This window comes from Lemur catta, unplaced genomic scaffold (genome assembly GCF_020740605.2).
Source record: "Lemur catta isolate mLemCat1 unplaced genomic scaffold, mLemCat1.pri scaffold_63_ctg1, whole genome shotgun sequence".
Classification (NCBI taxonomy): domain Eukaryota; kingdom Metazoa; phylum Chordata; class Mammalia; order Primates; family Lemuridae; genus Lemur; species Lemur catta.
Genome location: NW_025423863.1, coordinates 144966 through 164041, shown reverse-complemented (window position 1 = coordinate 164041; position 19076 = coordinate 144966). Strand labels below are relative to the sequence as shown.

Sequence of the window (19076 nt, the reverse complement as noted above, 5' to 3'; positions counted from 1 at the left end):
GTGGTGGTGATTGTGTTGCTGATGGTGTTGACGATGTCAGTGACAGTGATATGATGCTTAATGTCAAAAGCTGAAGCTTGTTGGGGCAGAGTGTAAGCGCCAAGCCTGAGCAGGTGCTAGTGAAGAGATTCCTCTGTCTGCAGATTCACGAAATCGGGACACAGGTGAATCTTCTCAGTCACTTCACCTTAAATGGGAAACTGACCATCACAAATGAATCACGTGTTCTTGTCCACCACTGGAACAAAAGCAGGCATTCCCTGACATCTGTGCCTCTGACCCCCAGAGATGACCATGAACAAGGAGAGAGGTAGCGTGAGAAAGGGGAGAGGGGAGCAAGAGAGAGAACAGGGAGGAATGGGTTAGAGGGGGAAGAGAGGAGAGAGGACAGAAATCTGACTTGTCCACAGGGGTTTCCACACATTCACTGTCACTTGCCTTGGAAGGTCTTTGTCATCCCAGATGGTCAGTTCTAGGTGCCCCTCCTTCCTGGGGAGGGCCAGTTTCATGCATTTCTGCTAAAGGGTTGGGGAGGTGGCGGGGAAGCTGCAATACCAGAGGCTGCTGCCCTCTCCTGGTGTCTGCTCTGAGCAGTGAAGCCCTGCATACCCAGGTGGCCCAGAGCAGCGAGGAGAGAGCCAGGGAGGGGGGCTCTGCAGAAGCCGGTACAGTGCTCGGGGAGTGTGTAGTTGCAAAGCTCCTTCCTTGAAGGCAGACCCTGTGCCAACCCCAGGGGCCACCTTCAGAACCTGCTGCCCACACAGCGAGGCAGGAACAGAAGGTGCCTGGGGAGGGCTGGTCATCTGTGGGTGATGGCTGCCCTCTGCTGGTCACCGTGGTCAAGTGGCAGACACAGGTGGAACCTGACAGAGGCTGCAAAGATGAGCAGGATTTACAGGGCAGGTGGCTGGGGGCCCAGGAACTGCCTTTTAGCTTGTGGTCTGTCTGGCACCTTCGAGGATTCTTTTAGTGGCACTTTCATCCTCACATGTGATATTTCAGCACATCTTCCTCCCTGTTATTGTGGGGTGGGGGCTGCTTCTTCCCTCCTGACTTTAGGAAGTATGCAGTTGCAATGCATTTCAGTTGAGAGTATAATTCATCTCTCATCAGAACAAGTATTCTGATCAGCTTGGATTCATTTGTAGAATGCTAGTTAATGAAAATATTCATTTTTGCATTAGTTATATGGGCTATTGGTATGCCTACATTTCTTGTATCCTCTGGGTTAGTCACCTTAAACTTTCTTGATATACTCATGCAAGAAGCCACAACAACACATCTAAGAAAAAATGCATAAGTTTTCAATATTGAAATAACAATTTTAGAATTTAAGGAATGAACTCTATAATTTGCTTTCTTTCTAAAATTAGTTTGGTTACCATGTAGTCTTTAAAAGACTTTTATGAAATAATTACCTTACCAAAAATTCAGCTATGTTAAAAAAGCAGCTGATGCTCCTATATTCAAATTAATCTCATTTGATTAACTAATATTAATACAACATGTATATTTGATGGCTGACAGCTATGGGCAGGAAAAATAGGTTACTATTGTTCACTCCCTCCTCCTTCCAGTAACTTTTAGAGCAGCAATAATCTAAGCTTCTGTTTGAGTGTGAACATACTGAAGTCATCTGAAAACCTCCCAAGTTTCCTCATCAACTCCAAAATAACCTTCCTAACTTCTTTTTTTCCTCCCCCCTTACCCCCTCACAATCCTTCTTCCTTCACAACAGTCATCTGGAGATCTGTGGTCCTTATTCTACCCCTTCTACATTTTTTGATGTATTATTCCCACCACATCTTTCCTCTTTATTTAGCAGTAGTATCTTACATCTCTAATTTCTCCTTCCTCATAACGTGGCTCCTTCCCCTCCGGCTACAAACATGCTCAGACATAGAAAATAAATAAATAAATAATGTTTTCCCCGATCCTGTAATGTCTTAAACTGTTTTCCAATGGCTCCTCTTCCAGATTTCTCTAAAAGGAAGTCTATACCCAAGGACCACCAGCACCAGCATCAGCTCAGAACATATTAGAAATGCAAAATCCCAGACATGCTGACTCAGAGTGTGCATTTTTAACAAGGTCCCCAGCTGACTGATGAAAGTTGGAGATGCTCTGGTCTACACTGAGTATGCTTCCACCTTCCTCTACCTGAACTGACCCTTTTGGAATCTAGCCTCCAGTTCCTCCCTATCATGTCACCCAAACTGAAACTGCATTACAAGTCATAATGTTTTGAATGTGCTGTTTATCAGCCTCTATCTTCCCTGATCTCTCCATAACTGACCCTATTCTCTTCTTCTTTCCAATGCTTTTATTTTGAGCTGCATAATTCTATCCTATGAAGTAACACCATTTCGTATGACACTGAATTATACACATGCATCGCTGACTATATATGCTTCTATTCCTCTGTAGGACAGAAAATGTAGTTCTACAGGTTCAGGTGCCTCAATCCTTCATACCTTCCCAACAGTGAGGGAGATAAGAAGAGTGAGAAATGTCTGCTATATTTCTCTGACACACACTGGTATTGGAAGCTCACTTTCTATTGGTCCCACCTTTCTAACACTCTGCTTATCCTTTTTCTGAATAATTATTTTAGTTGACCACCCTCCATTGCATATGCCTGCTTCTTGATGCTGGATGATATTTTTTGGATTGTAGAATATTATCAGTGCACATGTTTTTAAATAAAGTCTTTTAAATGACTTTCTTTTAATAAAATATGGTTCTTACCTTCTACTTGTCCATTGGCTGTATTTTTTTGTTTGTTAACTTCAGCCCCACATAAATCACCACCATAATTCTGTGGAAGATTCGTGGAGATACTCTGTAAAAAGTAATATCAATAATGAGTTTTAATTAAAACAATAACAATGAGTTCCATCAAGATTTCATAATCACATTCTTAAAAATATCTGAATTTCCTATTTTAAAAGCAATTAGATTTAAAAATGAGAGAAGCATATATTGAAAATCAAAGCATTTCAATAGGGAACCTCACATATGTTATCTAGAGCAAGCTTACCTTTTATCTATTTATGGCTATTGACTCTGAAAACCAAGAATGGTTGAGAAAGGGAGTATATTCACAGAAAAAATATTAATGGGTATACACATTTCAACAAGGAAGTAACTTCAAAATACCTAACTGTGCTTTGCAATCCCCACCAAGAATAAGAGTATTTAAAAAATGTATTTAATACACTTACTGTAATAATTAGGTAAATAAATATTTAATATACTTTTAACTATAGAAATTTTTAGTGTTAAGATACTTAGCATGATAAGAAACATTAGCGTATGTCAAGTTCAGGATGAAAAGCTCATTTAACAAGCTGTGCCATTTTGGAAACAAGGGCTTGCAAATATCTAAATATTTTTTAATAAAATTTTTACTAATAGTATGAATGGTTGAATAAGCTCATGAGGTAGTAAGAAAAACATTTCTTTATGTCATATTTCAATAAAACCAAGCAAATGTTAGAGATGTATAAAGTAAAGCAAGCAAACATTAGAGATACACAAAATAAATCTCAATGAAAAAAATACTTCAAAAAAGAATATCAAGCCTTAATAAATAGGGAAGAATAAGAATATTTATTCATGAGGCATCTGAAATGTGCTGGACACTTATTTCCACATTTTTTCCTATACTTAATAATAACAAAAATGAGTAGGACGGTAATTATCCCACTTCCTGGTCATTCTAGGATGTTAAGGGTAAAATGAAGAGATGTGATCCACTGATCTCTCTGTCCAGAATGTCCTCCTAGACTTTTGCATGGCTGGCTCCTTCTCTAGTCATGTGAAAGTGGGCAGCTAAAATGTCACCACCCTCAGAAAGATCTTCTCTGACTACAGAATTCTACTCCCACTTCCATCCCCATCCTAACTACAAATTACCTCCATATTTTCTAAACAAACCGTTTCTGTTTTATTTATATGCAGAACTTATAGTGACTTATATGTCTTTGTTGTTTACTTGTTTTTCTGTTCCTACTCCTATAGCATATTCCCTCCTCATCTTGTATTTTCAATGTCTTACTGCTCAGTATGTAGTTGGTACTCAATAACAGACATTTAATCAATGGCGAAACATTTAAAATCCCATCAGGAGGGTCTCAAGCATCAAATCACTATATTCCTATAGGACATCTCTAGTAATAGTCTGCCCAAACTTAACATAACCCAAATTAGGAATCCATATGCCTGTTATAACTTCCATTCTTTTCTTAGCACTATTGCCTTCTGTTTTGCAAAAAGTACTTGCAAGCTTTATTAAGTCATTGAATATCAGTGTAATCATTTGGTCCTCCATTGGTATAAACACCCTCTAGTTTACAAAATGTTTTCACATTTCTTACCATATTGGTTCATTACACATTCTTAAGGAATAGATGTCAGTACCATGTTTTTGAAGAAGGTCTCTGATATCTGAATAGAATAAATCATTACTTTCAAGATTCCATGGCTAGTAAGTGACAGTACCAGGACACTAACATGTCTTCCACTCAGTGCTGCTGCCACTGTGCAGCAGCTCTTCTATCATCAGACCCTTCCCATCCCTTTCCACAGTTGTCACCTTAATGTACAGTGTCATTATTTTATACTTACACTAGTACAAACATGGGTGCCACAAATATATCCAATGCGTTCTATTTTTAAAAAGGAATTCTACTTACTAAAACAGCACTAAACCAAACTGTTACTACAGTCCTACATATTTACTGTTCCCATACCTTTCCTTCTCCTGAAATGTTGCTTGCAGATCTATACCTGACAACCCAATTACACTAACACCTTCAAGTTATGGATATTATCTTTTTATGTTCCAAGTTGGAAAACGCAATAGTCCAGATGGTTTGTCTCTGAATATCATTAGGACTTTTACACATCTAATGATTCATTTGACCACAGGTTGACCTGGAATAATTCTTTAGATTGTAGATAAACATAACATCGGAACTCAAACTGATTCCTGTTCCAACCCTTATTTTTTTGCACTATACTATAGTAGTTTCTTAAATGAATCCCACCAATGAGCAGAGTTGTACTATGTAATAATAATCACTTTTTTAATTATGAGCTGAAAATATAAGAAAATAATTTCTTATGGGCATATGCAGAGGTGAGAATGTAAAGTCCAAACATCTCCTTTTAGGTTTTAATATCATTTGATACTTATATTTTAAAATAATAACAACAGTAGGCAGTACCTCCAAATCCTGAGGTGATTCTGTGTCTTCATTTTGTCCAGTTCCCAATGCAGACATCTTGTCTAAAACATGTTATTCACAGATACATTCATAAAAACATTTTTAATGTAAATTTTAAATTCACATACAAGTCTATCACCATTCATTTTTATTTCAATAAAATAAAATTAATAGCAAAAATAATTTCAAGGTTGAACCAGTTTTAGGGAGGGGATGGAGGTATGACTACATGGTGAGTGCCAGGCACACTGTCTGGGGAATGGACACGCTTGAGGCTCTGACTCAGGGGGCTGGGTGGGACATGGGCAATATATATAACCTGAGCTTTTGTACCCCCATAATAAGCTGAAATAAAAAAAAAAAGAAAAAAATAAAGACAGCAAAAGAAAAATATTTAAAAGAAATGGATAATATACTTGGGTCAACATACTTTCAATGTTTTTTTCATGATGGCATTTAAGGATCAAATATTGTCAGAGGTATTCACTAACTCACCACTTCTGTTATTTGTGTGCACACATAAGAAATTGACAATATTTTTTTGCTCTCTTGCAGCATTTTCAATAATACCAATACCATTTTCCTTTTGTCCAGATACTGGCTTTGTTGCTTCATCCTATTAAAAAAAAAATCCCAACTTCAGAAAACATTGCACTTATTATTTACTCACTCACATGCTCAGTCAGTCAGTAAGACAATAAACATTTACTGTGTCTGTCAAATCATAGGCACTATCCTGGGAGACGCTGATAATATTCAAGAGGAGGTTGAGATGCAAGAAATGTATGAGATATATCAAATCAGATAAATGAAAGAAAGAAAAGAATAATTCACTGTTTCTACCATTAAAGTGAATAAAGGACAGTAAGAGTACAAAGGAGAGAGCAGTGAGGTCTACCTGGGAAGCACAGGACATGCTGCAAAGATATATGGCCATATTATGAAAGACAGACAAAGTGTTGGAAAAGGACATGAAGGGTTTTTAGACAGGGCAGTGTGAGAAAAAGGATGACTATTTGTAAAATGTATTTAAATATACTAAACTGGGTAGAATTAAATAATGAAAACCTACATAGAACTCTGAAATTTTGAAAATGAAAACAAGAGGAGGAAAAAATATGATTCAATTTTTCAGTTATACCTTTTAATATTTGAATGATATGGGATACAAGAGCATTAATATATGAAAATATTTATTTCTTGATTATGGTAATATGCACTTTTAAATTGAATAAAATTTTAATTGTAAAATGCCAATTTAAGATGCTGCAAGAAGATTATTTTTAAAATTAATCTTAAAATTTTAAACTGTAGAAGAGAAATGCTTATGTGATGCAGAATTATGAGGTATTTCTAAGTACTACCATCATGTAAGAAAGAAACATAAAATCCTCTACTAAGTTTCACATGGTTTTCTTACTCCCACGTAAGCAACATACTCATAGCTCTAATTTCATATTTACATTATATAAGAAGGTAGTTAAAAATTGGGGATATCATCTATTATACAGAAAATAAAGCTATGATTACCCAAATTGAAGATTTAAGAATCTTCAAACACAACTACAATTGTCAACCAGGCCCCAAAATTCACATGAGGAGTGGAGAGAGGATTACAAAAGCAAGTCTACAGGATTTCTGAGTTTTACAGATGAACACACATTTATGTGCAAAATATAACAACTATCAATACTGAACTTGATAAAGCTTCCTGAGAACAATATAAAATGTTCCCAATGCTGGAGATATTTTTCAAGGTAAAAAATCATCTTCCAGAGATGACTGTGTATACTCTGTTGGCAGGTGCCCCTTCTTTGTAATTCTATGATAATAAGTAGGTTATTCTAGAGAACAATGATCAATTATGATTGCATTCATGTGATGTATACACAGGTGTGTCCATTATATGGAGAAATTATTGGCACAAGATAAATCAGAATACCTCCTGAAATAAATACTTGTTACCTTTATTTCTTCAAGAGGGTTAGTTCTTATTTAATGGATACGGATTAAGAACCTCCTTCATATAACCAGGAATTTTAATTTTGATTAATAAAAAGATCAAATAAAATGCTTATTTCTTTCACTCTATTCTCAAACAGATCTAAAATGGCTGTAAAGACTGAATCAAACAGCAAGATAAATTAGTTAAGTTATGGATATACAAAAGACAAGTTAGAAACCTTAAAGAAGAAACAAAAGAGTAAAAAATTAATAATTCATAAAAATCAGATAAGGCCTAAAATATATTTCACTTTGCATTATCTGGAAACACAGGTTTTACTTGATTAAATATAAGATATTACTTCAGTAATTTTTTTAAAAATGATTTTTCCCTTTAAAATTGTTTTTAATTGATATATAAAAGATGTAAGTATTTGAAGGGACATATGGTTTGATACATTCACAGAATCTTAGCATAATTGGGATATGTGTCATGTTAAATATTTATCTTTTCTTTATGGCAGAATCATTTCAAATATTCTGTTGCAGCTATTTTTAAATGTACAATATACGAATTTTCATTATAGTCACCCTTAACTTTTCTTTTTTCATAAAACCACCTAGAAGTCATTCAAAAGAAATTGAGCCTCTTTTTCATTGCCTTTCTTTTCTTAATTTGCATGAAAATAATTTCTAACATATAGAAGAATTCCTGCTCTCATTTAACTCATTTCTGTTGTCTTTTCATAATACCCTCTGTCATTTTGACTCTTATTCAAACTTTGTATCCATCTCACCCTTCCTCAATGAATTCTTCTCCTTCATCCCCCTCCTCATTTCCATATTTGTTGAGCTATTCTTTTGGGTTGCTTTCTAATTCTTTCCTTCCACAATTTCTAACCTAAGAATGATTTACTCTGCTCAACTTTTTACAAATCTCAATCCTGTACATCCTTCCTTCTGTTATTACATTTGTTTTCTATTATGGCCTTGAGGAGGTCCATTTCTTTATACCATTTTTGTCTGCATCATGAGGATGGGTGAGTGGTATATTAAAAAATATATAGAAAAAATTTTAAATCCTAACTTGCCTTTGTAAGGCCACAGTTTTCCAATGACCGAAAGGAAGGTTTCAGAGGAGCCTCAGGTGATCAAAATGAAGGATGTGAAAAGCTCTGGACTTTGGCTGACGTAGGAAAGGATTCAAACACATCTTCATTTGCATGATCACAAACCTTGTCCTCAAACACGATTCCATCATCTGTTCTCACAGTACAATATTTTGCTTCTACTACAGTAAAAAGTAAACAATATATGAAAATATTTGTAATGAACAATCAGTGAATAACACAAGAATACGTTATCTTCAAATAGCTTACAGTTTTTCCTGGATCTCTGAGAAGCAGTAATTAAGTTTGTTAAGCTTCATTGTGGAACATCCTAGAATAAAAAACAATACGTTTAAGAATAACAAGTATCAAACTGGTAAAATAATTATAACATTGACCATTACTATATGATCTAACACAAAGAAAAGAGGATTTGGAGTCAATCGGATGCAGATTCAACCCTCAATTCTGTCATTTACTAATCTACATCTTCTCATGGGGTGAAGATTATGAAAAGATGATACAAATGTCCTCAAAATTTTACTCCCCTTACCCATACTTGATTATTCTACAAATACTGTAATATCCATTGGATTATATTCTTAACCAAAATAGCCTGGGGCAAAAATGTACCTAGTCAGCTTAGAGGATTATCAAAATAACTATCATTAAGATAGTTAATCAATTTTGAGTTATATTGTGATATGTGTTTGTATCATTCACATTTGGACGAATTATCTCTTGCCGGGGAAAATGTTACAGTTTGGTTTTTAGTAACAATTTATTTTAATGGGTTGGCTTTGCTAATAGTATAAACCACTTCTATTATGTTTGTCAAAATGCTAAAGATAAATTACTGTATAATTCAGGTTCTCTCAAGAAAGAGAAAAAAAATAAAAATAAAACTTGTGAGGCAACGATTGTTGAAAGAAAGCCACAAACAGCTACTCAGTAGAAAGCTGTAACTAAATGTGGTAACAATGAAGACAGAGGCACTGAAAGGATAGACAACTGAGGAAAAGTATTCTGCAAGGAGAACTTTAGGCTGGGGTAAATCATTTTTAAAAGATGGAGGAGGAAGAAGAAACAAACAAAAAGAGACAGGACCACTCAATCAAGTATGTGCTTAAACCATAGCAGAAAACGGAAAATTGTATGATAAGGCACATGAAGAAATAAATCTATGTATATGTATAGAACAGAGGTTTTAGTTCAGAGTATATTCATAATAAAACTTATTAGTATTTACAGTACAATTTATTTTTGTATATATTTCTATAGTAAAGAATTTAATTTTCACTCTCTGGCTGGCTGGAGAGGCGGCCGGCAGCGGGGCTGGCTGAGACGGCGGCGGCGCGACTGGGATGGGACCGGCTCTGGGGCGCAGGAGCCGCGGCGGCGGCGGCGGGGGCCGCGCAACTCGGGCCAAGCGCGGGGCGGCGGGCGAGGGCGCGGGGCACGGAGCTCCGGCGGCCCCCGGCTCCCCGGCCGCGCACGGCCGAGCCCAGGAGAGCGCGCAGAGGCGCAGCCGAGAAAGCGCCAGCAGAGCCCGCGCCTGCATATGAGGCGGAGCGGCGCTCCGGGAGTGAGCCAGGCCGGGCGCCCGGGCGTAGAAGCCGGGGCTGCTCCCGGGAGCCGCGGGCCGGGCCGGGCGCGCGAGAGGACCAGCCCGGCGCCGCGCCCACCACGTGTGTCGGACCGTGCCGCCCCCGGGCCGGGCGCCGCCGCTCGGGCTCCTGCTGGCGCTGACCACGCTCCGGTGTCCATGTAACGTGTACCCAGACCCCATCCCCGACCCCGGCCGCCGCGCACAAAGTTGGCTCCCAGCGGGAGGCTGCTGCCTCCTCAAGTCCGTGGCAGCTTGCATCTCCTGGACTTGGACAGATCTGGGGAGACCCTGGGAACCGAGGAGCCCTCAGCCCGTTGCCTTTTGCCCAGCGCGGGAGCCTGCCTGCCTTCACGCCCAAACCCCAAGCTTCCCTGCGGACCCTTTCCGGGCGCACGGGGCAGCAGACGGGATGCGCTCAGCCTCTCCAGGAGGGTGGGGACGCGCCTCCAGGCATCTAGCCCCCTCCCCGCCCCGCCTTGGGGCAGCATCATCAGGCCCTGGTTCCTGTGGGGTTTTGCTGTGGTAGCCCCTTTCCCTCTCCCAGCTGCAGGGAGTTGATTGGCTGCAGTTTCCTGCCTTCCTAAAAAGGCTAATCGGTAAAGCTTTCTTAGAATTATCCTCAAACTAAAATTACTCTCAAAGAATCAGGTCTTGTATCATTGCCCAATAGGTAAAAAGACTGCCAAAATTTCCATTACTGTCCCCTATTTTTAGGCTTTGGGATTACGCTTTTAAATCTCATTCTACAGTACAATGTGTTTGACTAAGTTTACACAGGGGATAAAATAAACATCCAAAAGTCTTCATCTTTTTACATCTAGGAAGAAATTTTAAGCTTCTAAACCTTAATCTTGTAACCTTAATTTTCATTATCTCAAATTAAAAATGAAAAAGTAAATATTGGCCCAGAAAGAGCAAGGAAAGGGAGACATCAGGAGGTTTTTGACAACCCAAGAGATAATGGTGGGGCGGACCAGGTAAGAGGGAAAATGAAAACCACCCCCAAAGGTGGAGAGATTGAGTTGTGAGCAACAGGACAGAATAGAATAGAGACACAGTGGAAGCCGCAGGTTCCTCAGGGAGCCGGATGAGTAAGGACTTCTGGAGCTAGTCCCCTAGGGAGAGAGAAATTGGCGCGATGTGCAAGAAGAGAAAACCCAGAGTGGCTGGAGAAAAGAGAAGAAAACAGCAAACCTAAGAAGGGCCAGAGGTGAGGGAACCCAACTACACCTAACCCGGAAGGCAGAGGCAGTGCTGCGGGAGGAGGACAGCTCAAGACAAGGAGCGAGGGGCTCCTGAAAGGCTTTCCATCCCTGCTGCGAGCCAGCAGGTCCCCTGCATTCCCCTCTTCCTCTCCTTACCTGGGAATCCAAGGCGAAAAGAGGTCTACCACTGGGGGCCAGGTCCATTTCCAGGCTCACTCTCCGCCACGGAGACTGAAGTGCTATCACAAGCCTTATTTTGGCCTCGGCAGGCCATTTATAGGCTTTCATATTCCAATAAGGCTTTCTGGAATGTACAATCTGGTTGGATGATAAAAACTGTCTAATTCTGATTGGATAGTGCAATCCAATCAGAACGAGTATTCTAGAAGAGGCCCTTTGAAAAGAGAAATTCACAGACCAATTGTGATTGGATAATGACATCCAATCAGAATGGGTATTTTACAATACCTCATTTGAATATACGAGGCTATAAATTGTCTGCCATGGGTTGAAGCTGTTTCTTTTTTCTTTGGCTCTTGAGAGCTTGCTGAGGGGTCTGTTAGTTTTTCATTTTGCTCTGGCCGAGAGATTTCCGTTGGTGAGGGCTTTGTGGCCAGAACCGCCTTTGAATCTCCTGGGAAGAGAGCATCCTACAGTGAGCAACACCCAAGGAAGGACCGACCTAGGACTTGAGAGGGACTTGCTGGTGAGCATCCTGTCGTGAGAGGCAGGTAAGCAAGGACTCAGTTGGCACGTGGGAGGGATTTGGTCCTCGGTACTCAGAGGCCTTGTAGACCGGGAATGGGCACGTGAGTGGGAAGGGGCACCGAGTGTGTGTGTGTGTGGGGGGGACACTGTGTCCAGGTTCTGCTTCTCCTCCCCATAGCGGTTTGTGTAGCTGCTGGGTGTAAGTACAGCAGGGAGATAGATCGGGGTGATGTTCCCCAGACCCGCCCATCGGTGGGCCTAAGTTGTCGGTTGGTTTCCGGTGGATTTTGCAGAGTGGGTGTGAGGGCATCAGGTGAAGCTTAGCCTCTGTACTACAGGGGCCAGTGTTAGGTGATGCCCTTTAGCACCACCACGTTCTCCACTGTGGTTTCATGCTGGGTGGGCTTAGGTTTCTGCTCCCAGGGGTGGCTCTGCAATACAATGTGAATGATGGTGAGTGGCGGATGTCCTAGGCTTGTGCTGCTGCTGGCATTGAAAGTGCAGAGGAAGAGGGAGACTGTTCTGTGAGGGCCCATGGGGCAAGGACAGGAGAAGGGTGTAAGGGCGCCATGGTCGCCAGCCACGCCCTGCACAGTGCTCCTGGTGTCACCCACCCTTCACAAGCTGCCAGGTTCCAGGCAGTATGGCAGAGAGGAGGTCGCCCCCAAAGTCAGCAGCAGAAGCATCTGGTGATGTGTCCACCTGCGTCTCCCACCCAGCCCCAGCCCCGGCTCCTCCTGCTCTCATCCTTAGATCTATTGGCCCTTGTGCTCTCACCCAGGTGCCTACAGTTAGCAGCTTCTGCAGGGGTAGGCTGCCACCTACATCTGCCCTGTTGATACGGGATTCAGATTCTGGAGCTTCAGCAAAGTTTTTAAAGTGGAGGTGATGGTAAGTTGGCAGGTGGAGGTTTGTGGAAATTCACTGATAGTGAAGTCAGGTTCAAGTTATCGGCTGAGAGTATGTATGGAAAAGGAGGTCTTAGTGGTTTGTGGAGGAGGTACAGAGTCACGGAGGACTAGAAGAATGAGTGGAAATGGGAAATGTTATTGAGGCCTAACTGGAAGTTGGGGATCACGAATTTATATCAAGACCAGTCAAGATGAGTGTTTTCTCCTACTGATTTCTGTTTCTTTTATCTCTTCCAAATGCGAATTCTGGAACTATAGCCCCATAGGGCGCTGAGAAGATGAGTGTGGGGGCTGGCCTGCTAGCAGCGCAGTGCAGCTTGGCAGCAGTGGCTCCACAGATAGAGAGGCCTCCTCGGGTGACCCAAAGTTGGCATAGCCCAACTCCAGGGCCTCTTCCAGACCCTGTCACTTTCCGTGCTGTTTCCAGGAAGAGACCAGCCAGGGCCGTGTTCAGATGGGGTTAGGAAGCCAATGAGGTGTGATGCAAAAGGAAGATGTGTATGCTATCAGGATGGCAGGGACCCTGTCGTTAAACAAGAAGTAAGTCTCCACTGCGTATGTTTCTGTCTATGCCACCATGAAATATTTTTAATAGTACAGCTCCTGGGAGTCAGTGATTTATGCTCTAAGATGATATGCTTATATGAGTTGGACATTATAATTTTCAGTAATGTTATGATTGGCCATTGATAGAAACATCCTGAAAGACTGACTTATGAAAAAGGGAAGGTAAAACCTACATTTGTGGGGGCACAAATAAGCATTTGAATCTATTTTTGATTAACCTAAGATATTAACATGATGAAATAGCCAGAATAGTTATAGTCAATCATGGAAACTCACCTGAAATCCTGTCCCAAACGGGAATAGTGCTTTTGTTTTTGATAAAATAAATTGTAAAATAGAAGAAGATGGTGGTGATCAAATTCTTACACAGTTGGGAAAGAGTGGATGTTAAAAGTAAGGGAAGAGGATGCGAAACAAACTGGTGATGAAACAGAAATCAGAGAAACAAGCTGGAAGGATGACAATTATGGGTCTTAGTTCTGTCAGTACAGTAGTAAACACTGTGTAGCATGGCAGTGAAAGCTGCAACTCAGAGCCACCTTTGCAGCCAAAACATAGTCTTCCATAAGAAACCTCCAGCTTGGCAACTCTGTTTTCAGAATAGTACCAGAGCAATATGTATGTATCATGTGAAAGAATTTATTACAGGTAAAAATGAAAAAGACTTAAGTACAAGCTGTCTCCTGAGAAGGTCAGCACACACCACCGTGCTCATTCGAGAAAATGGAAGTGTATCTGCTCTGTCCTTAATTTCTTCTCCTTCACTCCTGTTTCCACTACAGCCTACAGATGGAGGAGACACGAGCACCATAATCTCACCCATCAAACTTGTCCAAAAGATGGTATCTAAGATCCCATCGTGTCATCAAATAACAGAGGAATCTGTGTTTTCTTCTGAAGAAATCTCCTTTTCCGTGTCCATCTCTTAGAAGCAGAGAAGAGAAGAAGCTCTGGGGGCGTCATCTCCAATATTCCTGACTCTCCAGCATGATGAAACCACGGGAAACATAATAGCAGAAACTTTCCCCTTCCAAAGGCCACAGCTGGGTCCAGAAGATCTCCTGTCTGGTACCACTTCTGCATATGGCCTCCAGATAATTCTGAAGCTCTCTGTGTTCACTGCACGAATGAGTTCAGCAGAGGAAAGGATGGGAAGGATCTGGGCACCAGCTGTCTCATCAGACACACGCAGAGAGCACAGCGCTCCGCTGTGCTGCAGGAGAATGTGGACCCGGGCATCCTGCCTCTGTACTCCATCCACCCAAGCCAGATACCTTCTCTACTGTCTCCAGAGGTGGATCTAAGGTCTATGTAGTCATCTTCAGGAAAACTGGTCAAAGAGTCCCCTTCAGCTTCCTCCTCCCCTGATTGGCTGACTGAGGACCTGCCATTGCATTTGAACCCTGGTGATGTGCTGATGGAAGCTGTGTTGGTGTTGTCATCCTCCAGTGATGTTGGGGAGGCCGTGATGTCCTTTCCTGAGAAGCATCAGTCCCACGGGTTGAGGCCTGGAATGTTTGAGTGTGGTGATGTCTTCCAGAAGAATAAAAAGGTCATGAAAAGAATGAAATCAGAAGGTTGGAATCACTTTTCATTGCCAGTCTCAAGGCAGCGTGCAGATACTGCAGTTGTGTCATCAGTCTGGGAAAGAAGAGTGATGTGGGAAGAAGCTGTGTGATGAGACACCTGTACAGATGGCATCCTGAAGTAGTCAGGAACCAAAAGAGCTTTCTCTGTGAAAGTTTGGCAAATTGTATGCCACCTTTGTTTCTGCAGAAAGTTCCTTCTCCAGATGAATTGACTTGGGAACAATGGTCATAAGATGTAATCAGGTTATGTTTCCTATGAATAGCAAAAAGACCTCAAAGCTGTGGAATCATTTTTCTGTTTGCTCTGCACACTGAAGTTGTGTGATTACGCTGTGTCCAGATCAGCAGAGGAAAGAAGCCAGTTACCCTGGGCACCCGTTGTCTCCTGAGACATTGCAGAGGCTCCACAGCAATGTGCTGAAACCAATGTCTCTGAGACAATGCAGTCCTCTTCTCTGGACATATGTGTGCCACTGAGCACAGAATTATTAGGACCTCCCTCCTTTGGTGGCACCAATGACATGTTTTATGATTCTCACTCAGTTGCAAAAGTAACATCACAAGTCTAATAGCTGCAATGGTCATACTTGACTTTCCGTCTTTGTAGACAATGTTGGCTCTAACAGACTGCTCCAATACTTGAAAACTCAATGTTCCTTGCCCTCCCCATCTTACTTCTCTAGAACAGGTATCCCAGCTACGTGTGGTAATGTGAAGCAGATAATTGTGTCACATCTTAAGAAAGGTGAGATTCGGATCCAATTCACTTTGGGAATAGGTATGAATAACCGGACTTAAGAGGACCTGACCATTTAAAGGCTCACTGGGTCTCCTTCGAGTTGTCAGTGTAACCACACTGTGAGGACCACCATTGGTCAGCACTTTTTAGATGTGTCACAGATTGTGGCAATAGCAGCAACAGCATTCAGAAAAAGCTAGAATGATGGTGGGATGTCTCGGATACCTCAATTGGCTTTCAAATTGGTATAATGGTGACTGACAATCCAAGCACAGAAACGACATAGAATGAAGTACAGGAGCATGCAGTGCTTCAGCCACATGATCAACTTGGTTGTATATGTGAGGACAGTAAGAGCCACAGAGTGGTGCAGAACTTCCTTAGCATTGCACAGAAGATGTGTTATTGGGTACATCAATCATTGAAAGCCAAAAAGAAGCTAGCAGAGATGCAGAAGTCATATAAATTGCCACAGCACCATTTTATTCAAGACATTCCATCCAAATGGAGGACATCATTTCATATGTTGGAATGACTCATTGAACAAGAAAGGGCAATTAACGAGATGGCAACAGAGTATAATTTGGGAGAACTGATCGCTTGTGACCAGTGGGAGGTCATCCAGTCTCTGATATGCACGAAACTTTTCCATGCTAACAGTCGGGAGACAGCCACACCAGTTTCTGCTTTAATCCAAGTCATCCCCATGATCCACATTCTCAATATAAAAATTGAGGTGCTCTTTGAGGAGACGGTGGACATGGACATCATGCTAAAGTTCTTGAAGGAGTCTGTGGTGAGCTGATTGTCCACCATCCTCCATGACCCCAGATACACATTTGCTACACTGTTGGACCCTCATTACAAATCTTCTCTGTTTACACAGGAGGCAGCAGAACAGCAAAAGTGGGCTTCAATCAGGGAAGTATGGAAATTCTGAGTTCTATCCAGATGACATGCCTTCCTCCAATGGGTGTGATTCATAAGAATTCGTTGGAGAGGATAACTTGTGGTCACTCCTGGCCAAGATGAAGAAGAAAAATCTGAGAGCAAAGCTACCTGAGGACATGGTACTTGCATAGTTGGCGGAGGAAGTGCTTGATAAACAGAGCTCTGAGCTGCTTGCTTACTGGAACCTCAAGAAGTCATCCTCAACAGGGCTGTCAACTTTGGCCATCAGAGTTTTGGGCTGTCCCCCAGTTACCATCCCTTCAGAGAAGCTGTTCAGCATGCTCACTGAGAACAGTACCTTCGGCTAGTCCAGGCTCATGATGGAATATTTTTAAAAACTTATTTTTTTGAAAGCAAATATTTTCTTAATATATTTTCAGTATTGAATCTCACGATGGAGCCACCAGACTAGAGTTGCTATTGCTGCTTAGGCATTAGCAGTTGGTACAAGGGGCTGTGACTGTGCCCCGGGCCATGTATGTTACCAGACCAGACACTGAGGGTCACTCTCCAGCTTTCACCATAATGTCTGCAGGTGCCCTACTCCTACTCCTTCAGGCCAGGTATAGTGGTGTGTTTTTTAAGAAGTCTGTTAGAAATAGCTCGTCCTGTCAACTATGAAATAGGACCACTAGGTTTTAATTTGTAACTAAAGTTTTTTGAAAGTTGGGGTTTAGTAATTTGTCTTACTAGAATGGCAGAGAAAAGTAAATAATTTTATTCTGTAGGTGTTTTACTTCAAATTGGTATTATGGAGACTGACAATCCAAGCATAGGAAAGATGTTGAATGAAGGGGAGCATATGAGCATTGCCGTGCTTCAGCGGCATGATCAATTGGATTCCAGCTGAGGACAGAAAGAGCCACAGAATGGTGCAGAACTTCCTGCACCATTGATTATATAAAAACCATGAATCAGGTACTGGATTTTAGTTTAGCATTGCTTTAATTGCAGCAAGACAGCTTTTGTGCCTGTCAAATAAAATCTGTAAATAGGAGGTGGAGGCCAAGCCATCTGACCTTTGGAGTTTTTACTACAGGCTCTAAAGCTGTGGTCCCCAACCTGGGTACTGGTCTGCCGCCTGTTAGGAACTGGGCCATGCAGCAGAAGAGGTAAGCAGCAGGCAATTGAATGAAGCTTCACCTGTTTTTACAGCTGCTCCACATCACTCTCATCACTACCTGGGCTGTACCTCCTGTCAGATCAGCGCCAACATTAGATTCTCACAGCGTGAACCCTACTGTAAACTGCACACGTGAGAGATCTAGGTTGTGAACTCTTTATGAGAATCTAATGCCTGATGATTTGAGGTGTGGATGAGATGGTGATGCTAGTGCTAGCACTGGGGAGTGGCTTTAAGTACAGGTTATCATTCTCAGAGAGGTTTGACAGCACAGAGACCATAATAAATCAATTGCTTGCAGAGTCATATGAAAACATTATCAGTGAGGATATGTTACAATGGTGGAACAATAGAAATAAAGTGCACAATAAATGCAATGCATGTGAATCATCCTGAAATCATATCCCGCCACCAGTCCCCTGGTCCATGGAAAAATTGTTTTCCATGAAACCAGTCCCTGATGCTAAAAAGGTTGGGGATTGGTGTTCTAAAGTATGTCTCAGGGTACAGAGAATATTCTGGAAAGTAACTGTTTACTGCAACAGAGACATGGCATTTGAAAACAAAACTAAAATTAGATGTATCATGTCAGTTACATGGTTACTTGCTACCGAGAATTTTCCCTTTTCAAGTTTTATGTGGTTTGTTAACTCACAGAGCTCACAAGTTTTTAATGTGAGCTCCTTTGAAATTTGCTCCAAGTTTGTCAATTCATGCTCATTGTGTAGCCAGTGCTTAATATGACAGGTTTCCAGCAGATGATCTGCTGCTTAGTGTCTCTGCGCTAAGGAAGGTGTCTTGTAAAATGTCTGCATTGACCCACTTGTTTGTTCAAATTATGTGTAAAATTCTTTTAAGAGAAGATGGCTTAATAACAGGGAAGAAGCTCATAAAACAGTTTTAAGAATAGCCTTAGGTGTTTGGATTTTTTGTTTAATGGTAGGGAAGATTCAGCCATTGTTGGGATATTTTAGAATCCCAAGGACATCAGAATGAAGTATTGGTTGTCAGATTCTTTGAACAATTATGTCTTCATAGTTTTTGTTTTATGTTTAAAAAGGTGGTTTCTCAATCAAACCAATTAAATGTTCTGAGTTAGAAAAATAACTCATTTACCTATGACCTTTTAGAAAAGTTGCTGTTCTGTTAAAATACTATAGCTATGCTTAATCAAAATTGCATCGCATTGGCTGTCTTGGTGTATTTATAAATGGTGAACTCAATTTCTGGAATTAAATTTATTTACAATTTTAAAAAATATTGTAATATATTATTAATGTAATTACATGAGATTTCTACTGATAAAAAGTTTAGTTCTTAATGGCTTTGTTGCAACATACATACTCATTCTGCAATCTTATTTTTAGAACTTAGAATGTTTATATAACTT

At 41.0% G+C, this 19076-nt stretch overlaps 1 long non-coding RNA gene across 1 annotated transcript; it reads left to right on the top strand.

Annotated features, from left to right (window-relative positions):
- Positions 1-12628: 12628 nt before the first annotated feature.
- LOC123629941 lies at positions 12629-14110 on the top strand. Its single transcript, XR_006732409.1, has 3 exons — positions 12629-12697; positions 13145-13257; positions 14067-14110. It is a non-coding gene; the product is annotated as an uncharacterized LOC123629941 (long non-coding RNA).
- Positions 14111-19076: the final 4966 nt, after the last annotated feature.